The 13,265-nt window shown below is 35.6% G+C and overlaps 1 pseudogene; it reads right to left on the bottom strand.

Moving 5' to 3' along the window:
• Positions 1-5,352: 5,352 nt before the first annotated feature.
• LOC143582557 (carboxylesterase 1 pseudogene) lies at positions 5,353-6,321 on the bottom strand (annotated as a pseudogene).
• Positions 6,322-13,265: the final 6,944 nt, after the last annotated feature.

Genomic DNA, 13,265 nt, shown 5'->3' with positions numbered 1-13,265 from the left:
GCTACGAACTCCAGAGTCACAAATTTAGAGAATCAGCTCACATCATCTGCCTCCCTTGATACACTATGAACAGAGATGGAGGAGATTCAAGAAAAGGTGATGGAGCATGATCGTCTTAATGAGCTCCAACTAAAGACGAATGAGGAGTTGGTGAGCAAGTATCAAGCTACCTCAGACCTTATGGGTATTCATGAAGATGATTTTCATGGTCTAGAGGATAGGCTTGATACGGTGTTTAAAGCTTGGAGAAGGTTTGGTGAGACTTCTCAGGTTGGTGGATCCCAACCTACCGCAGGTCTGAGTGTGGCCTTGCGAGGAGTTCGGGTTGTGGCGTCTAAGGGTGAGGCAACTGTTGGTCATTTGGTACAACAGAATGGCCAAGCAATTAGTGGGGTAAGTACCAGCTTGGGTCCTGAACAACAAGTACAACAACAGGTTAAAGCTGGTGATGATGATGATGATGATGATGATGATGATGATGAATGATATGAGCTAACACTCAATCACCTCCACACACTCAACAAGATATTCAAGACCCTGCTGCTCACGACTCGGCTGGCAAAGTTAGGCAGCACGACACAGAGATTAATGATATGTATAAAGATATATTTCCTGATGATTTTGCAGGTGTTATGGATGATTTCATTGAAGCTGGAGTGGACTTGGAGCAATACATTTCAGCTAACACGGAGGAGGCAGTAGAAGACGACTACCTCAACTACTCGCCAAATCCAGATACGCCTCCAGCTCAAGTTCAAGCTTCAGAGACTCCCGCCGCTGATCTTGTCTCCAATCTAACCGCCGACTTGACACAGGAACCACCAAAGAAGAAGAAAAAGAATCATATTTTGTCAAGTCGTGCATGTGCCCGCGAGCTCATCTACCCTTACCACAATGATTCGCTGATCGTATACGCGAAATATAATAAGGAGAACGAGTGTTGGGCCATCAGACGATATAGCGGCAATCTGATTTATCTCAACCACCACGAGCTGAAGTCGTTACAAGAGCTTGACATTAATTATCTCCGAAAAGCTCTAGGCCATGGTGCAGTTGGGAGTACGTTGGAAAGTTGGATCCCAGATTATCTACATCGTAAATCGAAAGTCGACTACAAAGATTTTGAGCTGAATAAGGGTCGCAAGTACAAGAACCCAAGAGAGATAGACCCAGCCACCGGAGAGCCACGAACAATGTGGAGATACAGGGCACTAAAGGACTGTCATGTCGTCTACCATGGTGAGCCCTATACTCCTAACATCCTCCGAGAATTCATTGGCTGGGAATTCGATAACACGATAGGGGAGGCCGTCATACGTTGCAAAAAACAGTCTCTGATTCGTATATTTGACGAGCACGAGCTAATGGGGCTACATATAGAAGATGTCAAGAAGCTCTACAACTCACCCCTGGGAACCCTCGAGGACATCGGTCGTCAGAACACAGACCGGATAGTTGAATCCTTCAACAAGTTTGTTAAAAGAATTGTTGAACTTCCACTATCCGAGGATGGCTGGCTAGATTACGACACCGACGGTTTTCAATACTAAAGACTAGAGGGAGATTGTTAGACCCATTTGTTTGTCAAAGTCTTATGTATTGAATGTATTTTTTTTATGGGCTTTAGTAGTTTGTTTTGCTTGTATAGGCCCAAGGAAAATAATGTAAAGAAGCCCATTGGGCATACGATGTGACATGTTTCTCATGCATGCTTCTCTATAAATAGAGAAGCATGAGAGATAAGAAGTTGATTCTAAATAGAAAACCTTTTATAAAATCTCTCACATAACACACTTTCTCTCTAACTTTCTCTCGTCTCTCTCTCTACCCGAAAATAAACTCTCAAGATCCGAGACCACTTAGGTGACTTAGTGTGATTTATGCTAGCACTAAGTTTGGTTGATCCAAAGATTGTTGTTAGATCCACCCGCCACAGGACCTACACAAAGGTAGTTTGTAGAATTCACTCGACTAGATAGACAAAGCAAATAAACCAAACCTAGACAGACTCCTTACGAAGAACTAAATCTAGCAATTTATCAACCAAGACCTATCACATAATCTATCACCTTATAGCTATTTAGATTAGCAGCACACTTAGGTCTACTTGATTTATTAACGTTGTTCCTATGGTTTTTTTGCAAATCAACCATAAATTAGTCAAAAACACACAGTAGATGACCTAACAAAATCCTATCATAGGAAAAAAGAATCTGTGAAACATTAAAACTCATCAAACAAATTTAAGCACACATATGCATCGAATGAATAATAATAAACCTTTTACTTAATCATAAACCATAACAAAAAAAATTCAAACTAAAATCCAACGTCCATAAAAGTTCATCATAACCTAGACAGTTTGGGGGTTTAGCCAACAACCATACTCAAGAACAAACCAAAATAAATAAGTTCAAATAATGAGTTAATGACGAAAACAATAAATTCAAACCAAATGGTGTTTGGATGAGTAGGTGTTGAACCCAAACGTTCTCTGCTCAAACCAACGTCTTTCTTCTCTAGCATCCAAGTCAACAGGAGCAGCCCCCTTTTCGTTCGTCTCCTTCCGTTCATAGCTGCCCAACTCTCAGAAAATAATAATAATAATAATAATAATAATAATAATAATAATAATAATAATAATAATAATAATAATAATAATAATAATAATAATAATAATAATAGTAATAATAATCCAATCTCCTTATGTTGGCCGAAAATAATATATATTAACACTCCCTGCTTTTGTTTTTCGGCCTTAGGGTTGAAACAACATTTACGTGGGCCTCTTTTCTATCATTACCGGGCTTTTCCTCTTTTTCTTTATTGTCTGACCAATCAATGGAAATTGGCCGGAATATGCCACAAATTGGCTTATATTTGGTTGAAATTAAGGCTGATTAGGGATGATTTTGGCCAAAATTAAGGTGTTACCGGTTAAACTGGTGGTTCACCGGTTCTGGTCGGACTGTAAACCAGCAAACCCGACCAAGTATTTAGAAAATGGGTTGTTGGCATAAACCTGGGATGCTAGCCGATTTTCGGTCGGACCGGCCGGTCCGGCCCGGGTTTCAAAACATGTAGTCAAACTGTACCTAAATCCAATTACACTCATCAACATAAACAATTCTATTATCAAAGACTTGTAAACTACTATAAATAACCCATTCTAACCCAAACCCATTTCGACTCATGACCCGTTCGACCCAACCCAACCCATTTGCCACCTCTATTTGTAATTATAGAAATTAAGCCTTACATTTATTCTATCAAACAACTTAAGAACAATATCATGATCTACAAACTCTCTCTCACACACACACTATATTATGTAAAATGTAACAGTAACACTGTAAGGCCCCGTTCCCGATAACCCTACTTTGGTGTTGGATTTACTCATAAACACAGTTCTAAAATCAGAGTAAATTAAAAACTTCGCAGAATAATTAAAAACTTCAAACATCACATTACAAAACATTCATTCTTGTCTTAGTATACAAATTGTCTTTTCATAAGTAATTAATTAAAACAGTCATGACACTTCTCTTAGATGCCAATCTCTTCCGTCCATGCCATGTGTCCCTCCTCAAGCCAGCTGCCTCAATCTATTTGCCTGCATGCATACTAAAAGTCAGCTACGCTGAGTGAGTTCTAGTTAATCATTTAACATACAATACATTCATACCCTTACTCATACGCATCCGAAGATACGTATTCATACCTTATTTACTCTTACTTCTTTCATACAAACTTTATACACATGCACACGCGCTTACATACTTTCTTTCATAAGGCCTTGTAATTTACCATAGGCTATTCTATCTCTACCATCACAGATATTATTAGGGTCTGGTCCCTTCTGTCTCAGATATTATCAGGGTCTGGTCCCTTCTGTCTCAGATATTATTAGGGTCTGGTCCCTTTGTCTCCAATAAACATACCTGTCATGTCACTCGATCATACATTCATATTCATTCATGCATACTTTACATATCTTATGGTCATGGATATACGTATATGTACATATTCATTCGTATAGACATTCCATAATAACATTCAATACTTAGTCATACATATGACATACACATATCATACACTTACCACTTAAGTTAAGTGTATTAACAACTATCACAAAGGAGTATGCACACAGCCCCAAAAACATAACAGATAAAGGGGCTAGAAACTCACCTGAAGTCGGTTTCTCTCGCCGTTAATAGTAATGCCCTTCTTTAGCTGTGCACGGCTAACTGTATAACGCATTACGATCGTTAAATATCCATTACTACTACCTCTTATATCTAAGTCAATGACACCCTCAACTAACGGGGGTCCGGGGGCAGCGCCCCTAGTAGCGGGGTCTAGGGGCTGCCCCTAGCAGGGTCCAAGGGGCAGCGCCCCTGGCTGGGGTTGAGCTGACAGTCCTTTAACAAAAATGCATCAGAAAATGAATTTTATAAAATTTCGCATGGAAGAATTTCGCTTCGCATGCATGGAATTTCGCTTCGCATGAAACTGTTTCGCTTCGTATGGAAACGTTTCGCTTCGCTTGGGAGCGTTTCGCTTCACATGGGAGCGTTTCGCTTCGCATGGCTGAGCGAAGCGAAATGCCTGATTCGCTTCTCAAGGCTGAGCGAAGCGAAATACCTTCCTTTCTTCGCTTTTACCATTTTAAAGCCATTTTACTTCGTGGCTTTTCCTAAGGACCTGATTTTTACTCTTTCCCAACTTTCGACATATTCTGACCCCATGCACCTGATCCTGAACCCATATCTCTCATAGTCCACGCCACCTTTTCATCTTAGAGTGTACCCAAGAGGTTATAACTTACCAAGTTTATATTTTTCTTACATTTTACAACCCGATCTATCATTATATCTGTTTGCATAACGATTCTAACCATAAAACTTAACCATTTAAACCGAAACCTACCTTTTTGCTTCGGGTTCGAGTTCAGATCTTGACAACTCGAGGATCTGGACGTGATTCTTGTCATTTGAAGACACTTGAATCACCAAACTCTCCCTTAATTTAATCCCAGAATGGATTCGGGTCTTGAGAGAGAGTGGGTGTGTGTTTCTTGAGTGTGTGTGTTTGTGTGTTGTGAGAGGAAAGGGAAGAAAGAAAAAGAAGTGGTTGGTATATATATATATAGGGGTTTCATGGGTCCCACCACTCACTCCCACTTCCAACTCTCAAATACGTAACACACGATTAATTTAACGACACACAACTATTAACAAAACTTTCTGTTATTAAATGCTTAACAAAAGTTGGACGTTACAAACACCTTGCAAATGTAAATAAAAATTGACAAGTAATGTTTTATTAGTGGTTTATTTATCAAATATTGCATTAGATTTGGTAACCATTAATCGAAGACAGGAAACTCGATATCTCCTCTAACAACTCTTTGGCTTTTGCTCTGTCATCATCTTCAACCGTGTGAGGACCATCACTGTAGAAACATGTGCATTTTACACCTTTCAACTCTAAAGTCTTTGCAAACTCTATCTGACGATCCATCATCAAATCACCATAACGAACGACCATCATCACCGGCCAACCAACGTCTTTGATCCGACCCATATCGTCCAGACTGCCCTTCATAATGTTGCAATACTCATGGTCACGAGTTGCACCCACAGGGAGTGCCAAATCCCACATCATATCGCTTAAGGATAAAGTAAAGAGAGGCCCTTTGGACGCCAGTCTTATCTCTGACTCCGTCCTTTCCACTCCTCCAATGAATATATTGTTCAAGATCAAACCTTTAATTATCAAGGGCTCAAGATCAGCAAGGTGTTGGGATACACGTAGTGCTACATGGTAGACTAGGTTTGCACCGGCACTAGTTCCCATTAGGTAACAATTAGACAAGTCAGCAAGCTTTGTCAACCATGGATCCTGGGTTGACTTGATCCAATGCAAAGCCTCTACCCCATCGTCATAGGCAGCTGGGAGGCGGTGCTCTGGGGCGTTTCGGTAGTCGACACTCACCACCACAGCCTGGAGGTGTGCTGCTAGTTGTTCACAGAAGTCATGATATATGGTTGTAGTTGCATTCATGACAATAAAGCCACCCCCATGGTAGTAAACTATGAGAGGGAGCTTTTCCATAGATGTTTCTTTTGGGACGAAAACTCGAACGCCGGTTTTGTTAATATCATTGATGATTACATCTTTGGAGAGGACGGGAGTGTCGGAATCTGGATCCGGTTTGGGAAGGGAGCTTGGGAAGGATACGAAGCGAGTGTATGAACCGTCGGCATTAAGTACGATGATGGGTCGGGTGTATGGGGCCAATGATTTTTCATCAGACATTCTGAATTTTCTGGATATGAATGTTATGGTAATAACTTCAGCTTCTTTCGTAATTATGGGTGTATACGAAGTTAATTACGAAAGAAGCTGAATATATAACACGATGCCAGTGGCTATGCATTGCCTTTACTTTGTTTTCCATATATAATAATTAGCATGTTGCCCCTCACGTGGCTATGCATGCACTTTGCTTTCGATTTCTAATAATTACGCTAGTTTATGTGACCAATATAACGCCACGTGTTATTCGGTTTGTTGGGGGGGGGGGGGGGTTTGGATGAGAAAAAATGAGAAAAAAATGCTTGTGTAGACGAATAGACATGTAGATATATTTTCTTTCTTTAATCATAAATTCCCAAAAAGGGTTTTACGAAGCCGGGCGGAGTTTCTTGGGGATTGGTTGGTGATTAAATTATTATTATTATTAATTTATTTAGTTATGGTAGTTTCTATATTAAGTATGAACATATGTAATTAAATACTATTAAATAGAATCAAAATTAAAAAAATATATATACTTAAAATTAGAAAAGATAAAAGTTTCATCAAGTTTTAAATTAAAAATAAAAATAGAGAAAAAAAGCCTCACAAATACAAATAAAATAAACATAATTAACAAAATTAAAATCTAACTGAAAAAACAAATAAAGAATTCAATTTATAACTCAACAAGAACTTGTCTTGTCTCAAATCTTACACGTGGCGTTACACCAATCATCCGAACAATAAAAGAAACTAATAAAATATTTAATATAATAAATAATAAAAAACAAACCACCACATGGTGGCACACTTGTACAAATGCACTAAAAATCTAGAAATGCATACATTAAAATTTTAAATAAATTGATAAACTAGAATATAACTTTGCGTTTGCTTTCAATTCTAAGTCTCAAAAATAATATAAACTAGTTTTTAGCATCTGCACGTTGTGATAGGCTCTGAAAAACGTATTGTAGAGTAATATGATCATTGCATTATAAGTCATAATATAAGTTAAACAATACCTTATGTTTATAAGAGTTGGCTGGTTTGGTCATTTACAAAATGTGGTTCCTGTGTTAATTAAACCAAGTAGCCATCTAACCATCTACCTAGTTTATGAATTTGCATAATTTACAAAACAGGGCTGCTTTTAAAAACCCTACTAACTATAAAATGCAATTTGATGATAGACACCACTAAATGTCATAGTTAAAACAAAAACACTTCTAATTAATTTTCATCAACTGAAAGCAAAGTTCAAAGATTTTGATCAATTCCTAGACCTTAAGGTAGAGTTTGATATGAAAGAATGGAGGATGGAATGAAATGATTATTCCAATTGAATGAATTAAAAAATGTTTGGTTGTCATGTGGTAATGGAATGAGTTATTTCTTAAGGAATAAAACTCCTTTCAATTATAGGATTTTCATTCCTTTGAGAAGAGGAGTTTTTTTTCATTTCTTCAAGGGATGGAAATACCCAATAATTATAATAATAATAATAATTGTTATTATAATTATTGTTATATTGTCAATATTATATTATAATTATTATTATAGTATATTATTATTATTAATACCATTATTGATTTGTATATTATAATATAACTACTATTATATTAGAATTATTATTATATTTAAATGTGGTGAGTTAACATTTCACAATGCGCATGCATGATTCAACGTTTTTATGATTATTGTAATTCGATTAAATATTCTCGTTGTAACCCGTGGGTATTAAAAACTAGTTATTATGAATATTCATATTATTAATTATTATTATTATGATTATTATTATTATTATTATTATTATTTTCAACTAATAATACTAATTAGTAAATAATAATAATAAATATTAGCAGTTTATTATTATTAGTAAATAATAGTAATATTATTATTATTAACAATAATAATATTTACTAATAATAATAATAAAGTGAAGAATCATTTCATTTCTACATGATAACCAAACATGACAATGGAATGTAATGATCTATTTCATTACTTTATCTATTTCATTACCACGTTCATTTCATTCTCTTATTCATTTCATTGCCCCATACCGAACAAACCCTAAAAGTTCAAAAGCAATAATCATAAGCTTGATAATCTACTATAACGAAAACTCAAGACATGAACCCCTTCGATTCCCTCCGCCGCCACCCTCAATCACCATAAACACAAGTTGCTCCATCTGTATCTTCCCTATTCAATCACACTTTACTATAATCACATAATCAAATATAATCGTAGGCCATCTGACGATCGTTGACTACAATGCTTTTCAAATTAGGAGGTCCAACTTAGAAGGTGAGTCAGAGTTGGAGTCGGAGTCGGAGGTTAAGGTTTCAAAAGTACTCAGAGGTTGAAGTCAATGCCGGTTAAAACAAATTATATTTTGTATTATAAATAATTTATCTAATACTGATTGAATGACAGTAACAGTTGGTTTCTAAACTGGAGTGCAACAATCTGGGGTTTCCTTCAATATTACATTATTAAATTTGCATACCACATTAGCTGCATCCTTCTTTCTTCCTAATCCAACCTCAATAATATATAGCAAGGTCTACCTGCAATTAAATTTTATGTATTAGTCAGTAAAAGAATCATTTTGACGATTAATATTTGAATTTTGTGTAAAAAGGTGGTCAAATAATTACTCTGATGCAAAAATTTTGAAAGAAAGCAAGAAAAGGTGTGAAGTAAAGTTGATATTGGCATGCAATTACTGCATTTTGAATGAAGTCTCTTAATACAAAAACACGATTAAGTATATATTTATTGCATTACAATTCTTTTTATTAATGACAGCTCACTGTTAATGGTGTTTAGTTTTTTTAAGAACCTGAAAAGTAGAAACAAACCAAGATTATTGAACTTGCTTGTTCCAACGGGCCTTTCATAAAATTTGGTTAGTATATTTAAATAAATATCACACATGATGCAATTCAAATTAGGCTATCGGGTCGGATGTTAAAAATTATATTATTAGATGATGCTATGGAGATAACCAACCAAAATTAAAGTAAAAGAAGTTCATAAACGTACCGCTGTCTCCGCCTTTAATCCCACTGGCGCCACCTCTCTCCTCCACACCACTTCAACTCCTCCGCTGCCCTCTGCTTCAAAAGCACATGCATCGGTGTTACGTATCAAAACGGGTAAATGAGCTAAAGAAGAAGAAGAAGAAGAAGAAGAAGAAGAAGAAGAAGAAGAAGTCACAGAAAGGAGATAATCTCTTAAATCAATAGCTAGTGTTCTCACTCAACGATTTGTGAACCCGTGAACTACATACAATTTGACAAATCATAAAATAAGTAAGGTCCATTATTTGAAAGATTTCTTGAACACTGCTTACGAATAAGTTGCAATGAACTAGCATATACATAAGTCTAATTGTTTCAAAAATATAAAATACATGTTTTTCCAGAAAATATACTTACAATATCTTATAATAATTATATAAAATATTTTTATAACTTGTAACACCTTCATTTACCAAGGATATATAGTTGATTAAACGCGGTTTATGGATAAACTGACATGAACCGAACAAAAAGTTTTATAAAATATAAAAACAAAAACATGTTAGTGAATGATTTGGTGTCCGCATCTGATTGAATAGCCTAGGAGTAGTTTAGTCATTGTATTATGTTGTAATATGGCCCATTTGCTAAGCATGTTTCATGAATGGAGTCCATTCCTTAGACTAAGTGCCATACGTTAGGTGATGTTAGCGTATGGTAGGCCATTCGCTAGCCATTGGAGCACATACATTGTCTGTGTAGCGTATGTGGCTCATTCGTTACTAGAGATTTCCCATTCGCTAGGGATTTAGCGAATGGGAAGTCATTCATTTAACGGATCACCCCATTAGCTAGTGATGTCAGCGAATGGGAGTTGGACCTATAAATAGGCAGATCCTATTCATTTGGGCTTAGAGTTTTGGCCATTCTTCAAAGTGTACCGTTACCATGCCGAAATCTCTCTAGAATGATAGGCCGCCTCGAGGTTCACATCGAGGCAGATCGTGCTTATACGAGTATGTATGTATGTATGCATGTATGAATCTGTAATCATTCGGTTATTATCAATATACGAATAATCATTCGACTCGAATCGTTCTATCTATGTCTCATTTGATCTATGAAATGTATCCAATTGCGACTAGATCTTGGCTCGTATAACGTTTTCTCAAAAATTTTAAGTTAAAATGGTCAAATATAAGTTATGAAATATGTAAGGAAATGGGGATTTAGATAAAGGGCCCGTTTGCAAGCTTAAACTCATTGCTTCGTTTAAAACCGACAACGAGCCAACTTTTATAGACTAAAATTCTTCAAACGTATAAAATGGATATTCCATTACTGATATTTAAAATGCTTTATTAACCATTTTCAATATTACAACACCCTTTTTGTAAAGAAATAACGTTTAAACACGAGTTCGGTAAAACCGACAAAAACCGAACAAGCGTTTTGAAAAATACAAAATTACGAAGTTCTTGATTTCTAAATGTAAGTATAAGTTAATAAAATCATAATTTGAGTGTTTACTTATTTTCCCAAAAACTAACCAGTCTTTACCTCGAATTTTGTTGAAAGGAATGTTAAACGAAGAACGAGGACAAAAACTATACAAAACCAAACTTACTGAAATAATAGGCCTGGAAATAAATTATTTTTATAATATACACATTTTTGTAATATAGAAAGTTCTGATTATGTAAGTGTTCATTTATAAAAACTATTCTTTCGAGACATATCATTAAAAATTGACAACACTGATGATAACCAGTATTGTTAACTTTTGTAATCTCATGATCTAATATTTCAAAACAAAATCATTATGCTACTGATATGAATGAATAATGTAGCTTTGATGGTCATATGGTGACTCGAAGTCCAACCGAAGGCCCGAACTTTCTAAAAGTAGAAACTTTATCGAAACCCGGCCAAGTGAACTAATGTGTCTAATGCTCTTGATACCAGAATTATATAAATAAAGACATAACACCAACAATATAACCACACAAACATTAAATTTCCATAAAAGGAAAACTTAATCATCGCGAACCACACACTTTTGCCAGCATTTAGAATTTACTAATACAAAATACCAATAATGAAATTTACTGTGTTGTCCAATAACTTATTGGTGATTAATATATGCTAGGGTACTTGGTGGTTCACGACATAGTTGCAAGCTAATAGATTGTCTTTCATTTACATATATTGCATACGGACTGAGGTGAGTTTCTTGTTGTCCATTTTGCTTAAAATTTTTGGGCTGAATAGATGCTATGATTTACTTATGTTGTGATGCTTATCAAGAACTATTTCTGCCATGTTTTTGTCCCACTTTAAATTACATAATCATTAACTCAAGGAGTGAGCCTAACGTTTGTACGGGTAGTACCATTTAGGAGACCCCAATACACAGTGACCCTATTTCGGGTAAACCACACTGAGGTCTTCGTGTCACACCCTAACCTAAGGCGGAAATGCCGAGGCGTGATCCGATTGCTCACAGCTAGAAGATACTATCATAATATAAATGTGACAATATCTATTTAATTATTTTGTTTTAAATGTGCACACAATATTCAAATACAACAAACAATATATATATATATATATATATATATAACAAGTTAAATTCATGTTTGTCTTTAATAAACCCTAAGGTCTTTCTAAGTGTCCAAACTTCAACTCAAGCAACCTGCATGTGTGTAGAAAACAGAGTTTGTCAACAACATATGTTGAGTGAGTTTATCACCAGTTTTGTAATAAAATAATGTTAATATAATAAATATGAAAAATAAGCAAAACGTAATAAATGCGGTAATCAAATCAAACCATGAGCAAATAAGTTGTCGATTAAACCATTGCCAAGTGAATCGGGCATTGGTAATCAACATTGAGCAAGTAATAAGACCGTTGCCAAGCGAATCGGGCATTTGTCAATGAGAACCCTCCACAAGGGGATATGTCAAACGAATGCACATAAACAAGTAAGCACATAAGAAGTATATTTGATTAATCACACACAATTACACGTATGCTATTTTTGATATATATATATATATATAGTATGATATACGCATATATCCCCAAAACGTTGTGAAAATTGAGTAAAATAGGGGAATGATAAAACTCACCTTAGATTAAAGGCAAGTGATTAATAATTAAGATAAACGAACTAAAGATTAAACGAGTCGTCCACTACGCATCAAACGAGATTAATGATTAGAACCTGAAACTTCAACATATGATAATATAAGTAAAAATGAACTCATGGCCGCTGAAATCATTCCAAGCGGACGTTTAGAACTCAAGTTATGTTACATATAAGATTTAAGCGAGCTGGTACTGACCAGAATCTGAACAGTGAGTCGGAAGTCAGGTTTTAGTCAGTAGCCTTAAATTTTCGTTACGAAAATAAAAGTCTTCTGGACCGAACGCTGAATCCGACCAGAAGCATGAGAAAACGTAAAGTCAAACTTGTTGACTGTTTTGCCTTAACGGGTTTTAAGCGAATTGACCAGTCAACACCCTTCAACCACTGAAATTGATTGAAGTTTATTGAATATGGAATGTATATGAATCATTTCTATGTTTACAACTTACCCGAAAAGTAAAGGAATCAAGAGAAACAATGAGTCAAAGGTTGGTGCATAAGCAAAGTCAAACTTCAAGGCTCGTATCTTCAAGTAAAACGTCAAAAACCGAAGAAGTGTAGGGCCAATATTATATATTGTTTTTAGGATTGTATATGTCGTTCTAGTTTGCTTTTAATCGATGTTTTACGTACTCGGTACTTTTATTTTGTAAGTTTATTATGTAAAGTTTAGAGAAATTGGGACCATATAAAAGGACCACTTACCAATTTCTCCATAACTACAACTCTTCACAACTTCAAGGAAATAAAGTTCTCTCTCTCTTCATCTTCTTCTT

Source organism: Bidens hawaiensis, unplaced genomic scaffold (genome assembly GCF_021521415.1).
Source record: "Bidens hawaiensis isolate Kalapana, Puna unplaced genomic scaffold, B.hawaiensis_p1.1 tig00031783_1, whole genome shotgun sequence".
Lineage (NCBI taxonomy): Eukaryota > Viridiplantae > Streptophyta > Magnoliopsida > Asterales > Asteraceae > Bidens > Bidens hawaiensis.
The sequence above is the reverse complement of the archived record's forward strand: the minus strand, read 5'-3'. Positions and strand labels throughout refer to the sequence as shown.